At 38.9% G+C, this 26,358-nt stretch overlaps 3 long non-coding RNA genes across 3 annotated transcripts in view; 2 read left to right on the top strand and 1 right to left on the bottom strand.

The window, feature by feature from the left end:
* Window positions 1-26,358, top strand: part of LOC309667525 — a 616,044-nt gene that overhangs the window by 435,478 nt on the left and 154,208 nt on the right. The gene's annotated exons all lie outside the window — the stretch shown is intronic.
* Window positions 1-26,358, top strand: part of LOC309667519 — a 373,680-nt gene that overhangs the window by 292,494 nt on the left and 54,828 nt on the right. The window lies entirely within an intron of this gene.
* LOC309667528 lies at window positions 19,197-26,292 on the bottom strand. The gene is made up of 2 exons (XR_014267806.1): window positions 21,094-26,292; window positions 19,197-20,763 (listed from the first exon to the last, which is right to left on the bottom strand). It is a non-coding gene; the product is annotated as an uncharacterized lncRNA (long non-coding RNA).

Below are 26,358 nucleotides of genomic sequence, written 5' to 3'. Positions count from 1 at the left end.
GTATTCACTCTATTGTGGTGGTCTGGAACCGAACCTGCAATATCTCCAAGGTACGCCTGTGTTTAATCCCCTTACTCTATTGAAGCTTCACCTTGTATTGATGGGTCTATATGTGGCTAAGGGAATGCTTTCAAGTCTGCCCCATGTCCTACTCTGACTGCTCCTGCATCGGTGCAGCCTTGCACATGCACACAGCCTTCCTGACCCCAGAGTTGACTGTGATCCCAGGAGGCTTCTTCTTGGCTATCTCTTTCCCTGGTTCTCTCTATTAAACTTGTGTCTGCTTTATTATTTGGTTTGTATAATGGAGCTGCTAGCCTCCTCTTCATTGTTCTCCACCTAGTCTTCTTGGTTTTTGACAACCTTCTTAGGGAAGGAGTTCTCCACTCTGTTCCAGTCAGTCCCCTCAGGCAGACCTGCAGAGTTCTTCATCTCATGGCCTACCTCTCCTCCCAGGCATAACCCTGTGCCACTGCATCTAACTGGGGGTGGAGACCAACTTTTATTTTGGTGATACTCCTGCTGTACAAGAGGAGACTGGGAGTGGAGGGGAGGGAAGTAGCAATCCCTTATCTTCGTGGCTTGACTTTCCTAGCATGGAGACTCTGCTCTGTGAGTACATGGGGTGGGGGTGAGGGTGGGGGATGATTTGACTCCTAGTATTCTCAGCCTTCTATGCCTAGGGTAGAATTTCTATTCTATGAGTGGGGCTGAATGGAATACAATAGAGCCTCTGCAATACAAGGTTGGGGTGTGGTGTGGTGGTGGTGGATGAGAAGCCCCAGCAGCATTCCCCCTCTGGGTTGAACCTATAACCCCAGATTGGGGGTTGAGGGGAGAGGTAGTCCCCACTTTCTTGGCTGCTTCTTGACAGCTCTTTCTGCCTGGAGTTGAATACCTAGGGTAGAGTTTCCATAACATGTGTATAAAGGAGGGAATGGTAGCTCACTATTCTTACCAAGATTTAGTAGATTTTCTTAAATGAATGTTTCTCCATTTGCTGTATGTCTTTAAGACAATTTCCAGAGACTTTTAATTGTTGTTTTCTTAAAATAATTTTCTCCAGTTACACTGACATTTTGCTGGGAAGAGGGCCCACTGAGCTCCTTACTCCACCATTCTGGAAGTCCCACCCCCAAAATGATCTTTTAAAAATGTAAACCTAAATGATTTTCCTGCTCTGAAACTATTCCTCCTCTCTAACCTAAAGCAGTTTAATGAATTTAATGATTCCTTATTACTTTTAGAATAAAATCTGAAATTCTCAATTTGGCCAACCTACGTAATCTAGCCTAACTTTCTAGCCTCAGTTTGAACTAATTTCTTTCTTACTCTTTTCCCACTGGCCACACAAGATCTCTCCCAGTTCCTCAAACATGCTAAGCTGTCTTCTGCCTCAAGACCTACCCACACAGCTTTCATGTGCTTGGAAAACTGTGCCATTCTTTTTTTACCTGGCTAATTTCTACTCATGGTTCAGAATTCAGCCTAAGCATCACACATCAGCAAAGTCCTCTCATTGTGTCCTGACGTGGGGAGATCCAGTGCCTCACTGGAACAGAGACCATCCCTTTCCACACCTGTAATATTTATTATTTTGAGTTATTTATTATTTAATAATGTTTCCTTCTCTATTTGACTGTAAGCTCCCTGAGGGATTGTTTTCTATTGTGCCTTCCCAAGGAGCTCAACAAAGACTTGACTGATAGACTGATTGATCTACTGTGGAGCCTTTTAACATGGAGAACAGTGCTGAATTATCCTGTAATATAAGGTGGGGGAACAATACAATGGTTACTAATATTTATTTTTTACTTTTCATCTCTTCACAATTTATGCAATTGTTCTAAGGCAATTATGTTTTCGTCAAGGCATATAGATGCTTTTGGAGTTTGGATGACGAGTTCAAGCACCCTTAATTCAAAGAGACAGCAGTAGGATGCTTCTTCTAGTACCTCCCACACAGAGAACTTGCCTCTTCCCTCCTTTTCCCAGATCTCTCTCTGAAATCAAATGACACACCCTGGCTGAGAAGAACTTGTGGAGGCCAACACAGGGAATATGCTGACTCATGTCTCCTTCCCATCCCCTTCTTTCTTTTGTGTCATGTAGAATTATAAAAACATGTCTGTCTTGTTTATTGGTACAAGTAGACACTTAATATATCCCTCTTTTCATTGCTTTTCCAGTACATAGGTAATTGTTTTAGTTTAGTTACGTAACAGTGAGATCTTAGAGTTCCTTCCATTGTTTTCTAGCTCTTGCCCAGTTATCTCTGGAAAATTCCTCAACAATAACCTTGGTTTCATTTGGCTGACAACCCCCAAAGTGGCCATGCTCATGCCAGTCAGTGCATAAATATTGTTGGTAGTTTACCTACATCAAGGAAAAGAAAAACAATACATTCAAAAATGAAATTACTCATAATTAAAGAAGCAGCATAACTCTCCAAGTGCCTTGACAGTGCCCAGAAGTCCCTTTTAGAATCTCTGCAAGGGAATTCCCTGGCAGTCCAGTGGTTAGGACTCCGTGCTTCCATTGCAGGGGGCATGAATTTGATCCCTGGTCAGGGAATTAAGATCCCATAAGCCACAAGGCATGGCCCCCCAAAAAAAAGAATGTCTGCAAATTTTGCCAACATGGTTTTTAAAATCTCTTTCTAAATAAACCGCAATAAACGTATTTTGAATGAATGAATGAATGAATAATACCCGCTTATAATCAAGAACTAGAAAAATAAGTAAAAAGAATTTTCTTATTGAATTTTGTTGCTTTCCTATTTTGTGTGTAGCCATAGCATGTCTCCTAACAGTATTCAGTGGGAAATGTACAGCATGTTGGCTTCAGTTTGTGTTTCTCCCTTCACTAGATTTTCCAGGGGTGGAGGGGCTTAATCCCTATGCATGCAATTGTTTAAGCCTATGGGAAACAAGATCTGCATTCCGAGCAGTTGAGTTATAAGTGCCCTTTTGGAGCGCAACTGGCTCTGAATTGCAAAACCACCTATATTATACTCAGCACCAAAAACGAGTAATGTCTTTGCGCTTTCTGGGTTTTCTTTACTTCACCTTTTTGTTCTATTTCCATTTAAAACTATTATTAGCTTTAAAATAAAAGAAAAAATATATATAGATAAACATATCTTTTTGTTTTTCATTACAGCTAACGAATGCCCTGCAATCAGAGCATAGATCAGTAATTTATAATTTTACCTATAGTATATTATAGTTGAGAATTTGAACTCATAATGACAACACTTGCTTAGGTAACCTAGGAAAATGGGAAAAAGAAAATAAACATTAGCTTAAAAGGTTGGGTTAGATTCCCTCAATTTGTAGTAGATAAAAAACGGAACAAATTAAAATAATTATTTAATGAAATACAGAAGTCAACTCCATTTTACTGAGTCATGTTTCTCTGTTGACTCAGTCAACTCCATTTTACTGAGTCATTGTCACAGTGCTTAGCCCAGGGTAGGCAATTATCAAATGAATGAATGGATGATTGGATAAATGAATGAATGAATAAACAAATGATATCACCTGGATGTAGTTGAAGGGTTTGGAAAGTTTAGATAAAACTTGATAGTTTCTCCAGATATTTGAAGGTCTTTTTGTTTTTTGGAAGATTCAATGAGTTAATGGGCAGAGCAAACACTACAGAGGGCCTACTATGTGCATGTTTGGCCCATTGGAAATAGAATCACTAAACAGTACAATCTTGCTCTGCTGCCTCGGGGTAAGTGAGGGGATTTGTAGAGAGGAAGCAATATTGTTGGGAAGTGGGGCTGGGAATTTGTCTGGAAGCTGAGTTTGCACAATTAGAGAGGAGGATACAGTGAAGCCACCTCTTGGCCCCATCACTTATATTGGTTAATATTTAATGCTCTACAAACCCACCCCCTCAATACCTTTACTTCTTAAGGCCACATAGATGATTTTGTTATTATGAAAAAGGTCAGGAAGTTCCCAGAAAGAAAAAAAGATGGAGATTAACATTTTGAGAACTTTTACCTTATATCCTATTTATAAGTGATCTTCCCCTACCTAAAAACCATTTGCTTAATAATATCTTACCTTTAAGAGAATTTCTGAGTTAGTACAATGAGAGATAACCCTACTTTGTCTGATGTCTTGATTGGGTTTGTTTGGACCATGAAGTCACTACACATACAGGAACTGGAAGGGGTGACTTATAGCCACTGTCTCAGGAAAGCCGAGCCTTTGCTAAGGGTCTCTGGTGTGCCTCGTCCCAAAGTATCCAAATTAACTCGAGCTGTGGGAAGCAGGCTGATAGTTTCCTACTTCTGTTAATACCCCAAGTTCCTGGGGAAGGCCTGCAATCCACCTGTTCCAAGTGAGAAAAGCAGGCAGGGAAACTGGGTGCTGTCACATGCTGGAAGCAGGGCCAGCAAGTCAAGGGCTGGCTCTGAGCCTGGGAGAATGTTCAGGGCAGGATTGGGAGGTCATGTCAGATAAGAGGGCAGGATCCCTAGTGCTCAGTGGGACGGACTGGCACTGGGCAGGAAGGGAGCCCTGCAGCCTAAATATTACCACATGGACTCTCTTAGTGTGAATCTTTCTCAAAGAGCCTCCTGAGCCCTGGAGGGTTCCAAACCTCCATGAAGAGGAAATTCACAGCCCTGGGGGCCTGGGCTCTTCTGTCAGGAGCCTTTTGCCCCCTAGCTAGCTGACAGGACCCTAGGCTCCAACCACCCTCCATTCATAGGGATGTCCTGATAGTCCTAAATGCCTGCCCTGCTGTTCCGGGCTTGGGGAGTGTGAGCCAAGGCAATGCATGGGTAATGAGATTTGCATCCACATTTTCCACACCCCATCTGGGGACACAAGGTCTGACAAACATGCGTGTGCTTCGGGGATTATGACCAGAATATGTCTAATCAGAGCTGCCCCAGAAACCTGGCATCTGTTGTAGCCAAAGCTTTGAGCAGTAGGGTCCCAGCTTCTATGGTCCTCACAACCCTAACAGCTGCCTTTGCTTTTGCTATTGTCCAAGGTAGGTTCATGTCAGGTGACATTCAGATGACAGTGGGAATTTGGGATGATGCCAGAGGCCCTGAGATACCCCTACTGGCTAATCATGCCTTGATGCAACCCCAGTTTCAGTTAGGGTTCTCCACGAGGGTGCTTTTCAAAAGCAGTACTGGTAGCACAAGGCCATTTTCTGTCTTTTAGATTAGCAACATGTTTTTTTATTTTTTAAATGATAATACTGGCTTCAGTGAAGGATGAGGTTGAGATGGGTAGGAGTATACATTAACAGAACTTTTATGAAAAGGAGTTTGCCACTTCGTATAAGGAGCCTTAAAAAATTAGATTTCTAGACAGCTCTGTTATACATATCTGTCTCATAATGCACTTTGGCCCAGTAATTTCTTTATAACAACCTCCTTTCAGGAAATGATCAGCTATATGAACACAGATTTGTGATGTTTATCCCAGTATTGCTAATGCCAAAATAATGGAAATTTACTTCAGTGTCTAATAATAGATGAATGATTAAATTAGTAACATTAAACTTATATAGTGGAATATCATGCCTCCACGAAAAATGATTCATAGTCAATCTTCCGTATCTGTGGAGATACCGTAATTCAACTAACCACAGATGGAAAATATTTGAAAAAATTCCAGAAAATTCCAAAAAGCAAAACTTGACTTTGTCTTGCACCAGTAACTATTTATACAGCATTTATGTTGTATTTACAACTATTTACATAGCATTTACATTGTATAGGTATAATAAATAATTTAGAAATGATTTAAAGTATGCAGGAGGATGTGTGTAGGTTATATGGAAGTACTACATCACTTTATATATGGGACTTGAGCATCTGTGGATTTTGGTATCTGTAGGGATCCTGGAACGAATTCCCTGTGGATACAGAGAGTCCACTGTATTTAGAGAAAATATATGGTTCACAAGAAAGTAGGTATAAATTCTCTTAAATACAGTAAAAGCTCTGATTTAATGTGGGCGGAGAACACTTAAGGACATGAATACCAGATGAGGATTATCAGGGCCATATAGGAGGCCCACATACTCCGCAAGTAGAAAGATAAATTCCACACCCTTCTTGGAAGATGATTGGTAATTTTTTTTTTTAATTGAAGTGTAGTTGATTTACAATGTTGTGTTAGTTTCAGGTGTACAGCACAGTGATTCAGTTATACATGTACATACACACACAAACATACATACACATATATATATTCTTTTTCAGATTATTTTCCCTTATAGGTTATTATAAAATATTGAGTATAGTTCCCTGTGCTTTACAGTAGGTTATCTATTGTTGGTTATTTTATATATATATTGTGTATATGTTAATCCCAAACTCCTAATTTATCCTTCCCTGCCCCCCTTTCCCCTTTGATAATCATAAGTTTGTTTTCTGTGCCTTTGGATCTATTTCTGTTTTGCAAAAAAGTTCGTTTGTATCTTTTTTTCTTTTTTGCATTCCACATATAAGCTATATCATATGATATTTGTCTTTGTCTGGCTTTCTTCACTTAGTATGATAATCTCAAGGTCCATCCATGTTGCTACAAATGGCAATATTTCATTCTTTTTTATGGCTAAGTAATATTCCATTGTATATATATATATATATATATATATATATATATATATATATATATATATATACCACCTCTTCTTTATCTATTCATTTGTCGATGGACATTTAGGTTGCTTCCATGTCTTGACTACTGTAAATAGTGCTGCAATGAGTGGCAATTTCTATCAAATTTTAAAATACATAAACTTTGGGACCCAAGACTTCTACTTTTAGGAACTTTTCCTGCAGATACATTTGCATTTGTGTCTCATGATATATGTACAAGGAGAGTTATTACAGTATTGTTTCAGTGGCAAAAGCTGGAAACAACTAAGTGTCTACCAATAGAACATTGGGTAAATACAAGATGGCACAGCTATCAAAAGTAGCATACTAGGGACTTCCCTAGCGGTCCAGTGGTTAAGACTCCAGACTTCCAATGCAGTGGGGGGGACCTAAGATCCCACATGCTGTATGGCGTGGCCAAAAGAAAAAAGAAAAAAAGTAGCATACTATGCAGCTGTTAAAAAGAATGAGGTACTTCATTTACCTCATGACTACTGTGGAACTTTGTATATTAAATAAAACTCAATATAAGAAATGAAAAAAGTACAGCACAAAAACTAATATACTACTAATGTGTGTGTGTGTGTGTGTGTGTGTGTGTGTGTGTGTTAATTTATAGACTATCTCAGGAAGGACATAAAAAGCTGTTAATGATAATGGCTCCTTTGGGGAATAGGAATGAAGGGAAAATATATTATTCACTTTATGTTCTTTCATATTTTTCAAATTTTGTACAATGTAGATATATAACCCATTCCAAAATCAATAAATAATAAGAATAACATTTAAAAGTAAAAAAGAAATAGAGGATTTCCCTGGTGGCACAGTGGTTAAGAATCCACCTGCCAATTCAGGGGACACGGGTGCGAGCCCTGGTCCAGGAAGATCCCACATGCCACAGATCAACTGTGCACCACAGTTGTACCCGTGCAACCACAACTACTGAGTCTGCATGCCACGACTACTGAAGCACATGTGCCTAGAGCCCGTGCTCCGCAGCAAGAGAAGTCACCACAGTGAGAAGACTGCGCACCTCAACAAAGAGTAGCCCCTGCTCGCCACAACTAGAGAAAGCCCACACCCAGCAACAAAGACCCAGTGCAGACAAAAATAAATAAATTTTTAAAAAAGAAAAGAAATAGAAATAAATTTTAAAATTACTGGGAAAATGCTCATAGAATAAAAATAAATGAAAAAAGAAACCCACAGTAAACCATATATATGGTATAATCCCATTTGTGTTGTGGTGGTTATTTTTTAAATATTTATTTATTTATTTGGTTGTACCAGGTCTTAGTTGCAGGAGGCAGGCTCCTTAGTTGCAGCAAGGGGCTCCTTAGTTGTGGCATGCGAACTCTTAGTTGCGGCATGCACGTGGGGTCTAGTCCCTGACCAGGGATCAAACCCGAGCCCCCTGCATTGGGACCGTGGAGTCTTATCCACTGTGCCACCGGGGAAGTCCCTCATTTGTTTTGTTTTGTTTTGTTTTATAAATTTATTTATTTATTTATTTATTATTTTTAGTGTGTTGGTTCTTCGTTTCTGTGCGAGGGCTTTCTCTAGTTGCGGCAAGCGGGGGCCACTCTTCATTGTGGTGTGCGGGCCTCTCTTGTTGCAGAGCACAGGCTCCAGACGTGCAGGCTCAGTAGTCGTGGCTCACGGGCCCAGTTGCTCCACGGCATGTGGGATCTTCCCAGACCAGGACTTGAACCCGTGTCCCCTGCATTGGCAGGCAGATTCTCAACCACTGCGCCACCAGGGAAGCCCACTCATTTGTTTTTAAAGTGGTGTACACAGAAAAAAGACAAAGAACAAATTAAAATGATGCTGAATGATACATAAAATAGTTTTTTCCTTAATATTTCTGTTTATTTTTCAGATTTCTCTATAATGACTACATGTATTATTTCTGTAATCAGAACAAAAAATAGGCAACTTATCTCTGGTTAATGAGATTAAGGGAAACTTATCTTCTTAATTCTTTTTCTTATTTTTCCATAATTTTTTAAAATTTTTATTGTTTGTTTGTTTGGGTCTTTTTTTGGCCATGCCGCATGGCTTGTGGGATCTCAGTTCCCCAACCAGGGATTGAACCTGGGCCACGGCAGTGAAAGCCTAGAATCCTAACCACTAGGCCACCAGGGAACTCTCCCGTGTTGTATTATTTTAAATATGGGGAAAAAAATGATTATTAAAACTCTAATCCAGGACTCTAGATCAGAGTTTCCATAATTCTTCTTGAGGCTCCTGAGCAGTGCCCTGCAGAGTGAGAGGCATGTGTTCCTGGACACTCTCTGGCCAGGCTGGGCTCGGCCCCATGGTGACCACCACTGGTCCAGGAGAGAGGGGGAGAGCACTCTCTTTCTCAATGCTGGCTACCACTGTTTCCCAACCAAAGACCTCTCTGTTCAAGCAGCCACATTTGCTGCTGCAGAGGGACCCTGGGAGTGAGGAGAAGTGGAGTAGGGAAAGTTGGAAAGAGCCAGAAAGACAGAGGCCAAGGAAGAAAGCCAGGCACAGAGCAGCTTCTAGGCTGCAAGCATCTGGGGCACAGTGTTCTAGGCTCCCTTGTTCTCCACGTTTGTTGAGGTTTCTTGAGTATCTCTGATGCTGGAAGTCTTTGCCTCCTCTATCCCCCCAGGCTCTGCTTGTCATTCCAGATAGACCATGAGCATCTACAGCTGTGCAATTCCTGGCACAGAACCTGGCCTGCTGGAATAGCTGTTTTCCTAACAAGTAGTAGTCATGTAAATGTAGTATGTTAAATTCAACAGTGTGAAAACAAAGAGCAGAAGAAGGACAATTCCTGGGTGTTGAGATGAGACGGCTGCCATGTACTGTTGTCTATGTTGAATCCTGCCACATTTTCCATTCAAAAAGTAAACATTAATAATTTGCATATTTATTACAACAGTTTTTTTCTGAAAGGTGGCTTTGTTAAATTGTTTAACAAAGTTAGTATATTATGACAATTTTCAGACATAAGAAGAAAAGTCTTGAGAACGAGGTGCCCTTTTCTTGTTGGTTGTATGGTTCAGTGGCAGCTCTGTTAGCAAAAGCCGAATTTTAATTCAGGGGCCACTTCTTGCTCTTGTCCACAAACCAGCCCAATCTGCCTTGAAACTTCAAAAGGTGAGCGTGTGTGACTGGACAGTACTAAAAGGATAGTCTCAGATGCACATTTACAGATGCTGAGAAGGAGGTAGAATGTGCATAGGAGAGGTTGTCTGTTCTGTCCTCACGCTTGGATTTCTGGCTTCCCCAGTATGAGAACTGCATGCTGATGTGTGGATTTCAAAGCAATTATTGAGACCTAAGGGCTCTATTAAGCAGAAATTGCTGTCTGACTCGGCAAGCTTCAGTGACTTGGTCGCTATGGTGTTTAATCCTGACTTGTGGGCCCACACGCTCTCTTCCAGATTGCAGAGCATAGATTCTGTGATTGACCACATTTGACTGCTCATATCCTTGTACTGTGTGTGTGTGTGTGTGTGTGTGTAAGCATGTGTGCAAGCTCACTCATATGTATAATGAACGCACATTGGCTTCCCTCTAAAATTCTTATTGAAATAGTGATACAAATTACTTTTGGTCACATTCAGTTTTAAGATGGGAAAAACCAATTTGCTCTGCTGAAACAAATAGAGCAGAAGCATGTCAGCAATCTTGGGCTCTCATGTTTGGGGAGGTGTTAAATAATGAGGGGCCCTAAGTCTGGGCATGGCCCCATGGTCTACTACACAAGGCCTCTATCTCTTTCTTCCCGCTCTGCTCTCCACCATCTCAACTGAGCGGAAAGAGCTTTGGGTAGAAAGAACAGGAAGTCACTGAAAACCCTGGGTTCCCTTTGTACAATTATATCTCCTATAAGGAGATACCTGAGGGTCCTTTTCTCTCAAAGCTCTTCTAGGGGTCACTCCCTAATGTCTTATTTGAGCAACCCAGACCCACTTGCTGAATTATGTATATTTTGCTGGTTACTGAATAGCTAAGAGGAAAAGATGTATCAAACTCAGTATTTTAAAAATGAACATATTAGTCACCTTCCCCATTTACCGCTACTTCTTCTCCCCTGTTCCCTACCTTGGTGTGGTGGCTATGAGAGGGCACCTACCAGAACGTGAACTACAGGGAGTGTAACTGACCAAGGGCCCACTGTGCTCTGAAATCCTTCACTGTGTTTGGGCTGAGACCATGCTTCCCACGGGCTGCTGCCAGCAATGACTAAGCGTGGCCAGGATACTGAGGCAGATCCATTTCTGAGTGATGTGGGATAACTCTGAAGTCTGACAACTGACTTCAGCTCAAGGACTCCCTGACAGCCTTGCAAAATGTTCCATGACAGTCTAGGATGCTTTTGCCCAAGCTTTCTTTCCTTACTCCAACACTTGGGGTCTCCTGCATTTGTGGTCTGATGGCTCTCCCAGTTGTTTGCAGCTCTGTCTCCATTTTCTTAAATGAAAATCTTTACACACTTAATCCCATCTTGGCATGACTTTCTCAAGGACTCAGATAACAAAAGTAGTACTGCAGGTGGGGTAATAATACTACTGGCTTCTTTCCTTCTGGGAGGACTAGTAGTTCATCCTCACAGGGATAGAGACTCATTCTGATTCTGGGTTTGCCTTTCTTGCCTCTGGAAAATGATCAAGGGCTCACATTTGCCAGGGGACACAGCAAGGATCCTACAGAACTACCGGGCACTAATACTAAGACTCTCTTTCATCAAAAGACGCCATTAAGAGATTGAAAAAAATCAAGTCTACACAATGGGAAAAGATGTTTGCAGTACATGCATCTGTTATAACCTGTATACAGAGTATATGAATTCTTACAAGTCAATACGAAAAAAGCAGGTAACCTAATAGAAAAATAGGCAAAGGAGTTGAACAGTACTTCACAAAAGAGAGTATCCAATGGCAATAAACATTTGAAGAGATATTAATTCCACTAGTTATTTGGGAAATGTAAATTAAAGCCTTAAGGTGATGCCACTAGAAATGGCCAAAATGAAAACACCAGGCAGTACCAAGTGTTGACATGTGACTGGAGTCGAGTACGCAGAACTTTTACACTCTGCTAGTGGACGTGTGTTTTGGAACAACTATCTGGGAAAATAGTTTGACAGTGTCTATGAAACCGTACATACACATTTCCTCTGACCAGCAATTCCATGCATACATAAGTTCAACAAAAGAGGGAACTAGAATGTTCCCAGCAGCATTATTTATAATACCAAAAACAAGTAATAACAGAAATGTACACTGAGAGAAGAATAAGTAGATAAATTGTGTTTGTATGTTCATATAACAGAATACAGGGTTGAGGATGAATGAACTACTATTACATACAGCAACGTGGACACTCATGGACAATGTTAATGAAAGAAGACAGACTGTACAAAGCATATGGGATGAATCCATTTGTAAAGTGCTTAAAATCAAACTAAATTAGTCTAGACTGTTAGAAATCAGAATAGTGGTTATCCGTGTGGGGCGAGTAATGAATGGGGTGCTGGTTAAAGTTATGTTTCATGAGCTGATGCTAATTACACAGGTATGTTACTTTATCAAAATTCATCAAGTTGTACCAGAATTTGTGCAACTTTTCGATGTGTATGTTTTGCTTCAATAAAACTTACCCCAAAAGTTAATTTTTTCCTCAATATTTTCATTATCAAAAATTTAGAAAATACAAAATAGAAAAATAAATATTGCAAGAGAATACCCACTTCAAGCATTTTAATCATTATCCTTTTGGCCTTTTCTCTATACACTCAAATGTCCTCTTCAGCCCTTCCTTCAGATAAAATCAGGACCATGTTCTAGATTCTGTTTTGTAACTGTGTTTTGCAACTTCCACCATATATACTGTCAACACCTTTCCATGTCATTAGCATTCTTTTACCACATTTAAAGGGTTGCTAGTTGTCTACCGAATTGGAGTTCCATAGTCTATATAAGAAGTCATTTTTCATGTTTAGGTTGTTTCTAATTTTTCAGCGTCATTAACAATAATATGTGGTGATCAGGACTTTCCTGGCAGTCCAGTGGTTGGGACTCCATGCTTCCACTGCAGGGGGCATGGGTTTGATCCCTGGTCAGGGAACTAAGATCCTAGTTCTGTGCTGTGCAGCTCGGCCAAAAAAAAAAAAATGTGATGATCATTCTTGTAGCTAAATCTTTGCCCTATATCCACGATTATTTCTTTAGATTCAAGTTCTAGGAGTTGGGTGTCTGCATATAAAGCATTGTATACCCTTGAGGTTTAGACATCTCCTGGTTAATTTTTTAACACTGATGTAACAGTTTGCGCTGAGAGCATGCTTTGAAGTATGTTCCTATCAGGTGGTTCTTGGAATCCTGAGAGCAACAACAGCAATGACAATGTCCATAATTGCCATGGAGCCTGTTATATCACTTCATTTATTTCCCACCAAAAATCTGGCTATGTGGGGACTAATAGCTGCCTTTTACAAATGAGGATACAGGTTCAAGAGAAGAACCATATTCAAGTTCCCTCAGAATTGAAAACTGGATTCAAAGCCAGAGGTGTCCAACCCTAAAGCCCTCTGCCACTCCATAGCGCCTTCTGGGGAATGGTAAATCCTTTTGTTGAGCTACCAGGGAGTCCAGCTGGACCAGTGATTGCTGTAAGCTACAATAGCAACACAAAAATGATCATAGTGAGAGCTAACGCTCAATTGATGCTAATAGACTGATCGGGAAAGCAAGTGGGATTGAGACAGAAAAAGAGAATGAATCTGGAAGTGTGGGTGCATGTGGGGAGGAATTCTGAGTCTTATGGAAGTTACCAGAAGATAAAAAATTGAAATCCCATGTCAACCCACTTGTTGGTGACATGTCACAAGCTTGTATAAGCCTCCTCAGCCACCAGGGCACCAGGCTGTTGGACTCATTCCCCGGGAGTAAGATTGATAAGCACATTCCATTAAGAACAGATGTAGCTGTGAGAGGCCAGAAACCAGTTTACTAGAAGACACAGAGGGAGTGGAGAGGCTTGTGCAAGCTTTTTGACTGTGGCTCAGAGTTTTTGTGAAAGGCCAAAGAAGTGAGACTTTCTGGGGACATTCCAGTGAAACTCTGATTCAAGCTGTATCCCTTTTTCCAGGAAGCTGTTAAGGCTGGTTACTCAGAAAAAGTAAGAAAACTCTGTGTGTGTGTGTGTGTGTGTGTGTGTGTGTGTGTGTGTGTGTGTGTGTGTGTGTGTGTGAGAGAGAGAGAGAGAGAGAGAGAGAGAGAGAGAGAGAGCAGCATGGGAGCATCCATGAATGAAAGAAGCTCTGTGATTGACAAGTGACAAGTTTGGGGGAAACTGGATGTGTATGCCTATTGATCATTTGTTCTTAGTCCTCCCTGCTGACTCACATTTCAACACACAGTCTGCTTGTCAACTGATAGGGCGAGTTGCTTGGAAGGTACAGAAAAGAGAAGAGGCAACATGGGAAAGTGGGAGAGAAGGCTTTGGAATGCCACAGCTTCTAATCCAAATTTAGCCACCAGTCAGATTAATGTAAGGGAACAATAGTTAACTTGTATTTCAGGATCTGTGCTAAGTGCATCTTCTGTATCATTAAATTTTCAAAGCCACTCCACAGCGAAGTTTCTCCCATTGTCCCTGTTTTATAGATGAGGAAACCAAAGATCAGGAGGCTTAGGTAATTAATGGGAGATATCAAATTTGTTGAGAGGCAGGTTTGAACTGAGGCCCATCTAAATCCAACATCCTACTCTTCTTAATGGTGTGACTTAGAGAGAATTTTGTAAGCCAGGACTCAGTGTCTATTCTTTAAAGTAGAAATAAATACAGCTGACCCAGGTCATTGTCTGGGGGCCTAAATTATGGTATTTTACACCAGGGTCTGGCACATAATAGGTCCTCAGTGAATGTTACTTTCTCTAGGGAGAGGACTTTCAGAAAGGGAGAGGGCATATATGAAACCAAACCAAACCAAAGAACCTGAAAAACATCTAGTGGCTTAGATGAGGCTAGATTGGACAGAGGGCAATACCATTAAAAAAAGAAGAAGGATTCAGATTCAACTGAGAGTACTAACAAATAGGATGAAGAGCACAGGGCTCAGAACATCACATATACTGACTTAGCCACAAGCTTGTGGAGATGATGGTATTGTGTCTAACTGACAAATGAAGAAATAATGTCCTAAAATCTAGGTACCTTGTCCCAAGTCATGTTGCTGGGATTCTTTCCAAGGAGTGAACATGTCTTCTATGATTTTTTTTTGAGACAGAATGTGCATCCTGTGAAATTCATCTTTAGAAGTATACAATTTAGTGGGTTTTACTATATTCACAAAGAAGTGCAGCTATCACCACTGTATAACTATCTAATTCCAGAGTATTTTCGTTGCCCCAAAGAGAATCTCCATTCTCATTAACAGTTACTCCCCATTCCTCCCTCCCTTGGATGCTGGCAACTAGTGCTTTGCTTTATATTTCTATGGGTTTTCCTTTTCTGGACATTTTATATAAATAGAATCATACAGGATGTGACCTTCTGTGCCTGGCTTCTTTCACTTAGCATTATGTGTCAAGGTTCGTTCATGTTGTAGCATAAATTAATATTTCATTTCTTTTTATGACTCAGTAATAACCCACTGTATGGCTAGACCACATTTTGTTTATCCATTCATCAGTTGATGGAAGTTTTGGTGGTTTCCACTTTTTGGCTGAATAAAATTGCTATGAATATCTGTGTACATCTGTGTGGATATATGTTTTCAATTCTCTTGGGTATATACCTAGAACTAAAATTGCTGAGTCATATGATAAATCTACGGTTAGCTTTTTGAGGAATTGCCAAACAGTTTTTCCAAAGCAGCTGCACCATTTTACATTCCCAACAGCAATATATGAGAAATCCAGTTTCTCCACATACTTGCCAACATTAGTTATTATCTGTCTTTTGATGATAGTCATCCTAGTGGATGTGAAGTGGTATCTCATTGTGGATTTGATTTGCATTTCCCTAATGACCAATGATGTTGAACGTCTGTTCATGTGATTGATTGTTGGTGATTTGTATATATATATTTTTTCACATTTTAACAGCTTTACTGAGGTATAATTTGCATACCATGAAATTCACCAACTGTAAGTATACAATTCAAATGGTTTTAAGAACTTGATTGTCTCCTGATATAGGTGTTTAAAAGTATCCCTTTAATCCCTACTTTAGCTGCATCCCATAAATTTTGATATTAGATTTTTATTTTTAACAAGTTTAACAATTTTAAACAATATTTTTCAAAATATTTTCTAACTTTTCTTGGTTTTTACTGAAGTATAGTTGATTTACAATATTGTGTTAGTTTCAGGTGTACAGTAAAGTGATTCAGTTATACATATATATATATTTTAAAATTTCAGATTATTTTCCATTATAGTTTATTACAAGATATTGAATATAGTTCCCTGGGCTATACAGTAGGTCCTTGTTGCTTATCTATTTTACGTATATTAGTTTGTATCTGTTAATCCCATACTCCTAGTTTATCCCTCTCCCCTCCCTTCCCGGTTTGGTAACCATAAGTTTGTTTTCTATGTTTGTGAGTCTATTTCTATTTTGTATATAGAATCATTTGTATTATTTTTTAGATTCCTCAAATAAGTGATATCATATGGTATTTGTCTTTCTCTGTCTGACTTCACTTAGTGTGATATTCTCTAGGTCCATCCATGTTGCTGCAAATGGCAATATTTCATTCTTTTTTTATGGGTGACTAATATTCCATTGTGTGTGTGTGTGTGTAATACACACACACACACACACACACACACCCCACATCTTCTTAAACTAATCATCTGTTGATGAGTGCTTGGGTTGCTTCCATGTCTTGGCTGTGGTAAATAGTGCTGCTATGAAGATTGGAGTGCATGTATGTTTTCATATTAGAGTTTTCATCTTTTCCAGATATATGCCTAGAGTGGGATTGTTGGATCATATGGTAGCCTATTTTTAGTTTTTTAAGGAATCTCCACACTGTTTTCCATAGTGGCTGCACCAATTTACATTTCCACCAATAGTTTTGGAGGGTTCCCTTTTCTCCACACCCTCTCCCGCATTTATTATTTGCAAACTTTTTGATGATAACCATTCTGACTGGTGTGAGGTGATACCTCATTGTAGTTTTGATTTGCATTTCTCTAATAGTGATGATGAGCATCTTTTCATGTGCCTATTGGCCATCTGTATGTCTTCTTTGGAGAAATGTCTATTTAGGTCTTCTGCCCATTTTTTGATTAGGTTGTTTGGTTTTTTGACTGAGTTTTATGCATTGTTTGTATATTTTAGATACTAACCCCTTGTCAGTTGTATCATTTGCAAATATTTTTTCCCACTCTGTAGGTTTTTTGTTTTGTTTATGGTTTTCTTTGCTGTGCAAAGTATTTTAAGTTTGATTAGGTCCCATTTGTTTATTTTTGCTTTTATTTCTTTTGATTTGGGAGACTGACCTAAGAAAATATTGCTATGATTTATGTCCAATAATGTTTTGCTTATGTTCTCTTCTAGGAGTTTTATGGTGTCATGTCTTTCATTTAGGTCTCTAAACCATTTTGAGTTTATTTTTGTATATGGTATAAGGGAATGTTCTAATTTCATTGATTTACATGTAACTGTCCAGCTTTCCCAACACCACTTGCTAAGGAGACTGCCTTTTTCTCCATTGTACATTTTTGCCTCCTTTGTCATAGATTAATTGACCATAGGTGTGTGGGTTTATTTCTGGGCTCTTTATTCTGTTCCATTGCTCTATTTGTCTGTTTTTGTGCCAGTACCATGCTGTTTTGATTACTGTAGCTTTGTAGTATTGTCTGAAGTCAGGAAGGGTTGTGCCTCCAACTTTGTTTTTTTCCCTCAAGATTGCTTTGGCAGTTCTGGATCTTTCGTGTGTATATATATTTGGGAAGTGTCTTCAGCCACCTTTTAATTGGATTATTTGCTTTTTTTTTTTTGAGATATGAGTTTTTTATATATTCTAGACAGTAGACACTTATCAGATATATGATTTGCAAATATTTTCTCCTGTTCTGCTTCTCTTTTCATTTCCTTGATAGTGTCCTCTTATGCCTAAAAGCTTTTAATTTTGACAAAGTAGAATATATCTATTTTTCTTTTGTTACTTGTGCTTTGGATGTCATACCTAAGAATCTAGTGATAAGTCCAAGATCATGAAACTTTACCCTTATGTTTTCTTCAAAGAGTGTCACAGTTTTAGCTCTGATATATAAGTCTTTGCTCCATTTTGAGTTAGTTTTTGTATGATGTGAGGGAAGGACCCAACTTCATTCTTTTGCATGTGGGTGTTAAGTTGTCCCACACCATTTGTTGAAGAAATTATTCTTTCTTCGTTAAATGGTTTTGGCATCCTTGTCAAAAATCAGTTGGCCATAGATGTATGGGTTTATTTCTAGACTTTAAATTCTATTATGTTGATCTATATGTCTATTATAATGTCAGTACCACACTGTTTTGATTACTGTAAATTTTTAGTAAGTTTTGAAGGAAGTGTGATTCTTCTTACTGTGTTTTACTTTTTCAAGATTGTTTGCATTTTCATATGCATGTTAGGATCAGCTTCCGAAACTATACCAGCTGGAATTTTCAAAGAGATTGTGTTGAATATGTAGATCAATTTGGGGGAGTATTGTCATCTTAACAATATTAAATAAACTTTTAAAACTTATTTTGTTGTTGTTATGAGGTATAATTGACATATAATATTATATTAGTTTCAGGTGTACAACATAGTGATTCAATATTTGTGTACATTGTGAAATGATCACCACAAGGTCTAGTTAACATCAGTCACCATGCATAGTTAGAAAACATTTTTTTCTTGTCATAAGAACTTTTAAGATTTACTCTCTAGGCAACTTTCAAATTTGTAATACAATATTATTAACTACTGGGTTGGCCAAAAAGTTCATTTGGGTTTTCTGTAAGAGCTTATGGAAAAAAAACCAAACAAGTTTTTGGCCAACCCAATATCATCATGCTGTACATTACATCTCCATAATTTATTTATTTTGTAACTGGAAAGTTGTGCCTTTTTTCCCCCTTCACCTATTTCTCCCATCTCCTACCCCTCCCCTTTGGCAACCACCAATCTGATCTCTGTATCTATGAGCTTGTTTTTGTTTGTTTGTTTGTTTGTTTAGATTCCACATATAAGTGAGATCATACAGTATTTGTCTTTCTCTGCCTGACTCAGTTCACTTAGCATAATGCCCTCAAGGTCTATCCATGTTGTCGCAAATGGCAAGATATCATTTTTTATGGCTGTGTAATATTCCTGTGTGTGTGTGTGTGTGTGTGTGTGTGTGTGTGTGTGTGTGTGTGTGTGTGTTTGTGTGTGTGTGTATCACATTTTCTTTATCCGTCCATCCATCAGTGATTGTTTTCATGTATTGATTATTGTAAAAAATGCTGCAATGAACATGAGATGCATTATCTTTTCAAATTAGGGTTTTCCTTTTCTTCAGATAAATACTCAGCAGTGGAAGTGCTGGATCATATGGTAGTTCTATTTTTAATTTTTTGAGGGACCCTCATATTGTTTTCCATAGTAGCTGCATCAATTTATATTCCCATCAACAGTGCACAAAAGTTCCCTTTTCTCCACCCCCTGCTGACTCTTGTTCTTTCTTTCTTTCTTTTTTTGGCCACACCATGCGGCATGTGGAATCTTAGTTCTCTGACCAGGGATTGAACCCGTGCTCCCTGCAGTGGAAGCACGGAGCCCTAACTACTGCACCACCAGAGAATTCCCATGTTATTTCTTGTTTTTTTGATAGTAGCCATTCTGACACATGTGAGGTGATATCTCATTGTGGTTTGGATTTGCATTTCCCTGATGATTAGTGATGGTGAGCATCTTTTCATGTACCTGTTAACCAACTATATGTTTTCTTTGGAAAAATATCTGTTCAGATCTTCTATCCATTTTTTAATTGGATTGTTTGGGTTTTTGCTATTGAGCTTTATGAGTTCTTTATATATTTTGGATATTAACCCCTTATTAGATGTATAATTTGCAAATATATTTTCCCATTCCATAGGTTGCCTTTTCATTTTGTTGATGGTTTCTTTTGCTGTGCGGAAGCTTTTTAGTTTGATCTAGTCTCATTTGTTTATTTTTGCTTTTGTTGCCTTTGCTTTTGGTATCAGACTCAAAAAATCGTTGCAAGACCTATGTCAAGGAGCTTACTGCCTATGTTTTCTTCTGGGAGTTTTATGGTTTTAGGTCTTAAATTCAAATCTTCATTGAAAGTTAATTTTTGTGCATAGTGTAAGATCATGGTCCAGTTTCATTCTCCTGTATGTGGCTGTCCAGTTTTCCCAACACCATTTATTGAGGAGACTATTCTTTCCCTGTTGTCTATTATTGCCATAAGTTAATTGACCACATAAGGTTTATTTCTGGGCTCTCTATTTTGTTTCAACAATCTGATGACTTTTTTTTCTTTTTCTTGCCTTGTACCTAGATTAACTCCTTCACTACAATGCTGATTAGAAGTGGTGAGACAAATATCCTGATCTTGGTCCTGACCTTAGAGACAAATCTGTCAGTCTTTCCCCATTAACTATGATGTTAGCTGCGAGTTTTTCATAGATGCCATTAATCAGGTTAAGGAAGTTCCCATCTATTCCTACTTTGTTAAAAATTCTTATCATGAGAGGGTGTTGGATTTTGTCCATGCTTTCTCTGCATCTATTGAGATGATAATGTGGTTTTGTCCTTTATTTTATCAATCTGGTGTATTACATTGCTTAATTTTCATATGTTGAATCACCCTTGAATTCCTGGGATAAATTTCATTTTGTCATGATGTATAATCCTTTTTATATGTTGCTAGATTTGGTTTGCCAGTATGTTGTTCAGGATTTTTGCATCCATGTTCATAAGGGATATAGTTTTCTGTAGTTTCTTTCTTGTGAATTCTTTGTCTGGCCTTGGTATCAGGGTAATTCTGGCCTCAAAGAGTGAGTTAGAAAGTATTCATTCCTCTTCTATTATGTTTCAATTATTTATTTTTTTCTTTCAAATATGTCAGTATTTTGGACAGCCAGTACTTCATTAAAAACAGAACTTTAGGGCTTCCCTGGTGGTGCAGTGGTTGAGAATCTGCCTGCCAATGCAGGGGACACGGGTTCGAGCCCTGGTCTGGGAAGATCCCACATGCCGTGGAGCAACTAGGCCCGTGAGCCACAGCTACTGAGCCTGCGCGTCTGGAGCCTGTACTCCCCAACAAGAGAGGCCGCGATAGTGAGAGGCCCGCGCACCACGATGAAGAGTGGCCCCCGCTTGCCACAACTAGAGAAAGCCCTCACACAGAAACGAAGACCCAACACAGTCAAAAATAAAATAAATAAATTAATTAAAAAACAACAACAACAACAACAACGACAAAAAACAGAACTTTATTTTGGGCTGTGGTGGGGCAATACATGAAATGTAACTGGCATCCAGGTGTTTATCCTGGTAGATCAGATATCCCCAAATGCCAAAGGAGATGCCATCATAATGTAGAGGAGGCAAACTGAATACATAGCCACACCCATGCAGTCAATGCATGTTCAGCCTGGCTAAACATAAACCTACCTTAGAAGACAATCCCAACACACAACCTCTTCCTGTTTGCAGACTATCTTTGGAATTTCCAACGAGAACTGCATCTCACTCCTCATTTGCTCCTCATGGATTCTCTTGACTAAGGACCACAAAGTTTGTTCTCCCATTTCTCCCCCAAGGAATAAATACACATATTTCTTGTTTGTGACTGTTTCCAGTCTAATTTTGTCTTTGTTCAAGCAATGCATATCAAAATAGCTCAAGGAACTCACCTTCCAGTTATCTCTTGCCCTACAAACACTTTCCTTCAAGAAACTTTTCAGGGGAGTCCAAGCCTAAAATGTCTATGGAAGGTCCACACAGTTTAACGTGTGTTGAGTAAGAGAAAAGTATGGTGTGGGCTAGATCACACTGTGAAGTCTTCATGGACCAGGCACAGAGTTGAGTTGAGCCTTGAAATGTAAGAAAGACTCGGAGTGATTTAGAGGCGAGAAGGGTCATTCCAGCTTCAGGAAACAATGTGCGATGTTCCCAGCTCTCAGTTGAGGTATATGCTGCATATATGTAGCAATAATGAGGTAATCTGATTGGAGGTGTGTATGGGAAATTTGGTAAGGTAGAGAACCATGCAAAACATTTTTAGAATTTTGAATAGCTTTAGGATTCTATTTCACCATTCTCCAAACTACATTTCTTACTACACTAGTATTCCTCTAAGTATTGTTTTAATTGAGATATAATTGACATATAACATTATATTAGTTTCAGGTGTACAGTGTAATGATTCAGTATTTGTATCATTTGAAAAATGATCACCACAATAAGTCTAGTTAATATCTATCACCATACATAGTTACAGATTTATTTTGTTGTGATGAGAACTTTTAAGATCTACTCTCTTAGGAGCTTCCAAATATACAATACAGTATAATTAACTATAGTTACTCTCTAAGTATTAATAAATTTCTCCCAATGCATAAAAAATTAAGAGGTTCTGTGGTCAGCTCCATCTAATGAATATTGTTAAAGTCCTTACCGTAGGATGTCTCAAAGCCTTCATTCAGTGAATATTTATGTAACTCTAATGGGGGAATGTAGTATCCAAAATTTTCCTGCCTTATTTGGCCATGGAGTCCTATTTTGAAGAAGATTCAAGCAACATATTCAAGACAGAAATTGAAATACAGATTGTAAAATGTTGATCCAATCTAATCCTCTTACCTTTCCAATGTAGCCTTGAGGGAAGTGCTTCTTTAAGGTCACACATTAAGTCAGAGCCTGTACTGGGGCTAGAATACAGGTCTTTGACTCTGGACAAATTGTGGTGGGTCTTGGTTGCCATGTGTATCAGTTAGGGCAAACACTAGATGCTGTAACAAACAAAGCCAAAATTTCAGTGCCTTGGCTCAACAGAAGTTTATTTTTCATTCATGTGGTAGTCTAGTGTGGGAGTTTGTGGTCAGTGGGCAGCTTGCTTCCCTGTGGCTAATCAGAAACCCAGGACCCTACAATTGTGTGGCTCTGCCATCCCCTGGGGCCACAGAGTAGATAGAGAAGCCTCATTTGCTTTTTCAAGGCCCTGGCCCAAGAGGAAGCATAATGCAATGGTTAAGAATATGGACTCGAATTAGATGTCGTAAGCTGGAATTTCATCTCTGTGACTTATTAGCTGTGCTCCTCTGTATTATTCAACTACTCTGACCCTCAGTTTCTTTGTCTGTGAAATGGGGGCAGTAATAGAACTTTCCTTATAGGATTGTTATGTGCATTAAGTGAGTTGATGTTTGTCAAACACTTATCTATACCTGACACATATTATGCACTTCACAAGTGTTTTATAAATAATAGCAACAACTATAGTAATAATAACTCCTGCTTACATTCCACTAGCTGTATCTGGCTGTAAGGAGAGCTAGGCAGCCATTTCCCAGTGACAGCTCCACACTCTGAAAGGAGAAAGAGGACTTTTTGAATTTTTTGTAGAGAGCTAGCCATCTTTGCAAAAGCCAAGCATCAGAATTTTTTGTAAATCAAGTTTTTTGGGAACAAAGCCATGTTCATTGTGTAGTTTTTTTTTTCTTTCTTTTTTTTTTTTTTTAGTGATTTAATACCAAGCATTAGTATTTGTATTTGAACAGATAGATAATGGAAAATTTTAAAGGTTTTGAGCAGAGAGGTAAAATAATAGCAAGAAGCCACTCCAGATATTTTTTTCTATCTCAAATATCTTTCCTATAAATTTTGAGTTGTGGAAGATAAAATTGTGTATATTATTCTAGACTATGACTATGTCTGACTGAGGATATGTGAATTTTCAATTGTTATGAGGAGTTAAAAATAAAACAGAGGGCTTCCCTGGTGGCGCAGTGGTTAAGAATCCACCTGCCAATGCAGGGGACACGGGTTCGAGCCCTGGTCCGGGAAGATCTCACATGCCGCGGAGCAACTAAGCCCGTGCGCCACAAGTACTGAGCCTGTGCTCTAGAGCCTGCGAGCCACAACTATTGAGCCCTTGTGCCACAACTACTGAAGCCTGCGCACCTAGCGCCCGTTCTCTGCAACAAGAGAAGCCACCGCAATGAGAAGCCCGCGCACCACAACAAAGAGTAGCCCCCAATCGCTGCAACTAGAGAAGAGCTGTGTGCAGCAACAAAGACCCAAGGCAGCCAAAAGTAAATAAATAAATTTATAAAAAAACCCAAAACAAAACAGAACACCTGAATGGAATATTAAATAGAAAAATGCCTTTTCGCATACCTTATATTTATATAATTTGTATATTTGTGTATTCTACATACATTATACATACCAAGCAAAATGAATATACAGCTAGTACTGAAACTACTGAGGAGAGAAATTTTAAATTTTCCAGAGAGAAAAGAATGATAATAGGAAATTAATTGTAGAGAATCTTTATTGCTAATTTAATATGTATTAAAAAACTAATGCTAATGGTGTGCTGAGGTAATTGATTTACTTTGTTGAAAGTTTTAATTTCAGTGGTCCTCACTTGACTTTTCCCATAAGGTTGCATGTTTCTTTTATTTAAATTCTCCTATTATAAAAGTATGAATTATTTGGGCTGTTGATAATATTCCATTTCTCTCTGTAAGCGCATAATAAGATAGCATTTCCCTGCCCCTTTTGAAGTTAGGCATAGTCATGTGACTTGCCTTGGACAAAGAAATGTGAGTGGCCACCATGGATGTCACTTCTAGGCAGAAGAGTTAAGTGTCAGTGTATAATTTGCCATGTTCTCTTCCTTCCTTCAGCTGTGGGGATTATGACCCATTACAGCCTTCCTCTACCCGGATCTGAGAGTTTACAAAGAGCACAGCCCCACTGCCAACCATCAATGAACATGCAGTATAAGCAAGAAATAAACTTTTGGTACAGTAAGCCACTAGGATGTGGAGATGTGCACTGCCTTACTATAACCTAACCAACCCTAACTGATGCAAAGAATATCAGGTTGGCAAAGGATGACTCTAGTTTTTTTAGATAATATAATTGTGGTGTTCAACAGACATGGGTAGAGAGAGGCACAGCCTGGATATGGGAACATATTGCTATAGACTGGATATCTGTGCCCCGCCACCCCAACCAAATTCATATGTTGAAACCTAATGTCTAATGTGATGGTATTGGGAGGCGGGGCTTTTGGGAGATGATTAGGTCATGAGGATGGAGCCATCATGAATGCGATTAGTGCTCTTATAAAAGAGACCGCACAAAGCTCCCTAGTCCCCTTCCATCCTGTGAGGACACAGTGAGAGGATGGTCATGTATGAACTGGGAAGCAGGGCCTCACCAGACACAGAACCTGACCATATGGACACCTTGATCAAAACATCCAGCCTTCAGAACTGTGAGAAATAGATTTCTGTTGTTTATAAGCCATTCAGTCTGAGGTATTTTGTCATAGTAGCCTGAATGCACTAAGACACGTATAATAAGTGACAAGGGCCTAAACTAGCTTACTATAGTGGGAACAAAGGACAATAAAGCATTAAATATAATAATAAAACAATAAACCTAAAAACATTACTCATACCATGTTCTTAAACATCATGCTGTCTTCTGAGCCTCTGTCAGCCTCAGATACAGGAGTGACTTGTAGCTGCACTTGGCAATCATAACATCTTCCCAGGGAATGGCTTGACTTTGCCTCTGAATTATTTTTTAAAAACCTAAGGCTAATTATGTTTAATGTACTGGTACAGTTTGGTTATTGGTTTATTGGCTATTATCTAATTGACGGGATTTCTTCTTATCTTGCGAATTGAAATCTCTTTAACATGATAATTATTACTGGACAATACAGGATTCAATTTATTCTGAAAGTAATCACGTTGTAATATCAGGTTTGCTCTTTGCAATCAATGGAGATTGATTTTTTCATTATAACAGAAAGAAATACTAATTTTAGGAGCAACAATAGAAAGATAAGGTCCAATGGAGCCATTATTGGTATAGGCAGCTGATTTCAGATCACTAGCTAGTACTGTTTGTTGAATCACAATAGACGGAGGTCCCAGGGCCTTTTGTATAGATAAAGGTACTGATGTAAAATACACACCTAACCTGAGGGAATTACTGAATAAGGCTTGTGCTTCCTAGATATCAGCTGAAGTACAGAACTGGTCCCATTGTCTTCTTGGTCTGTAGCTCATTATATCAGGAAAAAGCCTTCATAGAAAACTGACTCATCCAATATCCAATATCCAATATCCAAGTTTAGTATAAGATCACTTATCATTTCCCCAGACCACTAATGGACATGTATGGGAAGGTATTCGTCCTTTTGTTGATGTGATATTTATTATTTAAAAAATTGCTGAGAGAACTGGATTATGAAAGTCAATTCAGCAAATATTTACTGAACACCCACTTCTTCCACATATTGTAAACAAAAGCCCTCACTGCAGTGAATGTGCTTATCCTGGAAAGTGGGGGACAGGGAGTGGAAAAGATATAAGTGATATGCCTACCTGGTTCTCCTGTATACATTAAAGTTTTCAAAATGCTGCTTTAGAATTCAATTGTCATATAACTTCATTTATATTTTAACTTTTTATTGATATCTAGTAGTTCA

The sequence above is a fragment of the Balaenoptera physalus genome (genome assembly GCF_965194825.1).
Source record: "Balaenoptera physalus genome assembly, chromosome: 10".
In the NCBI taxonomy this organism is placed as follows: Eukaryota; Metazoa; Chordata; class Mammalia; order Artiodactyla; family Balaenopteridae; genus Balaenoptera; species Balaenoptera physalus.
Note: the sequence above shows the minus strand (reverse complement) of the source record. Positions and strands in the feature narration are given on the sequence as shown.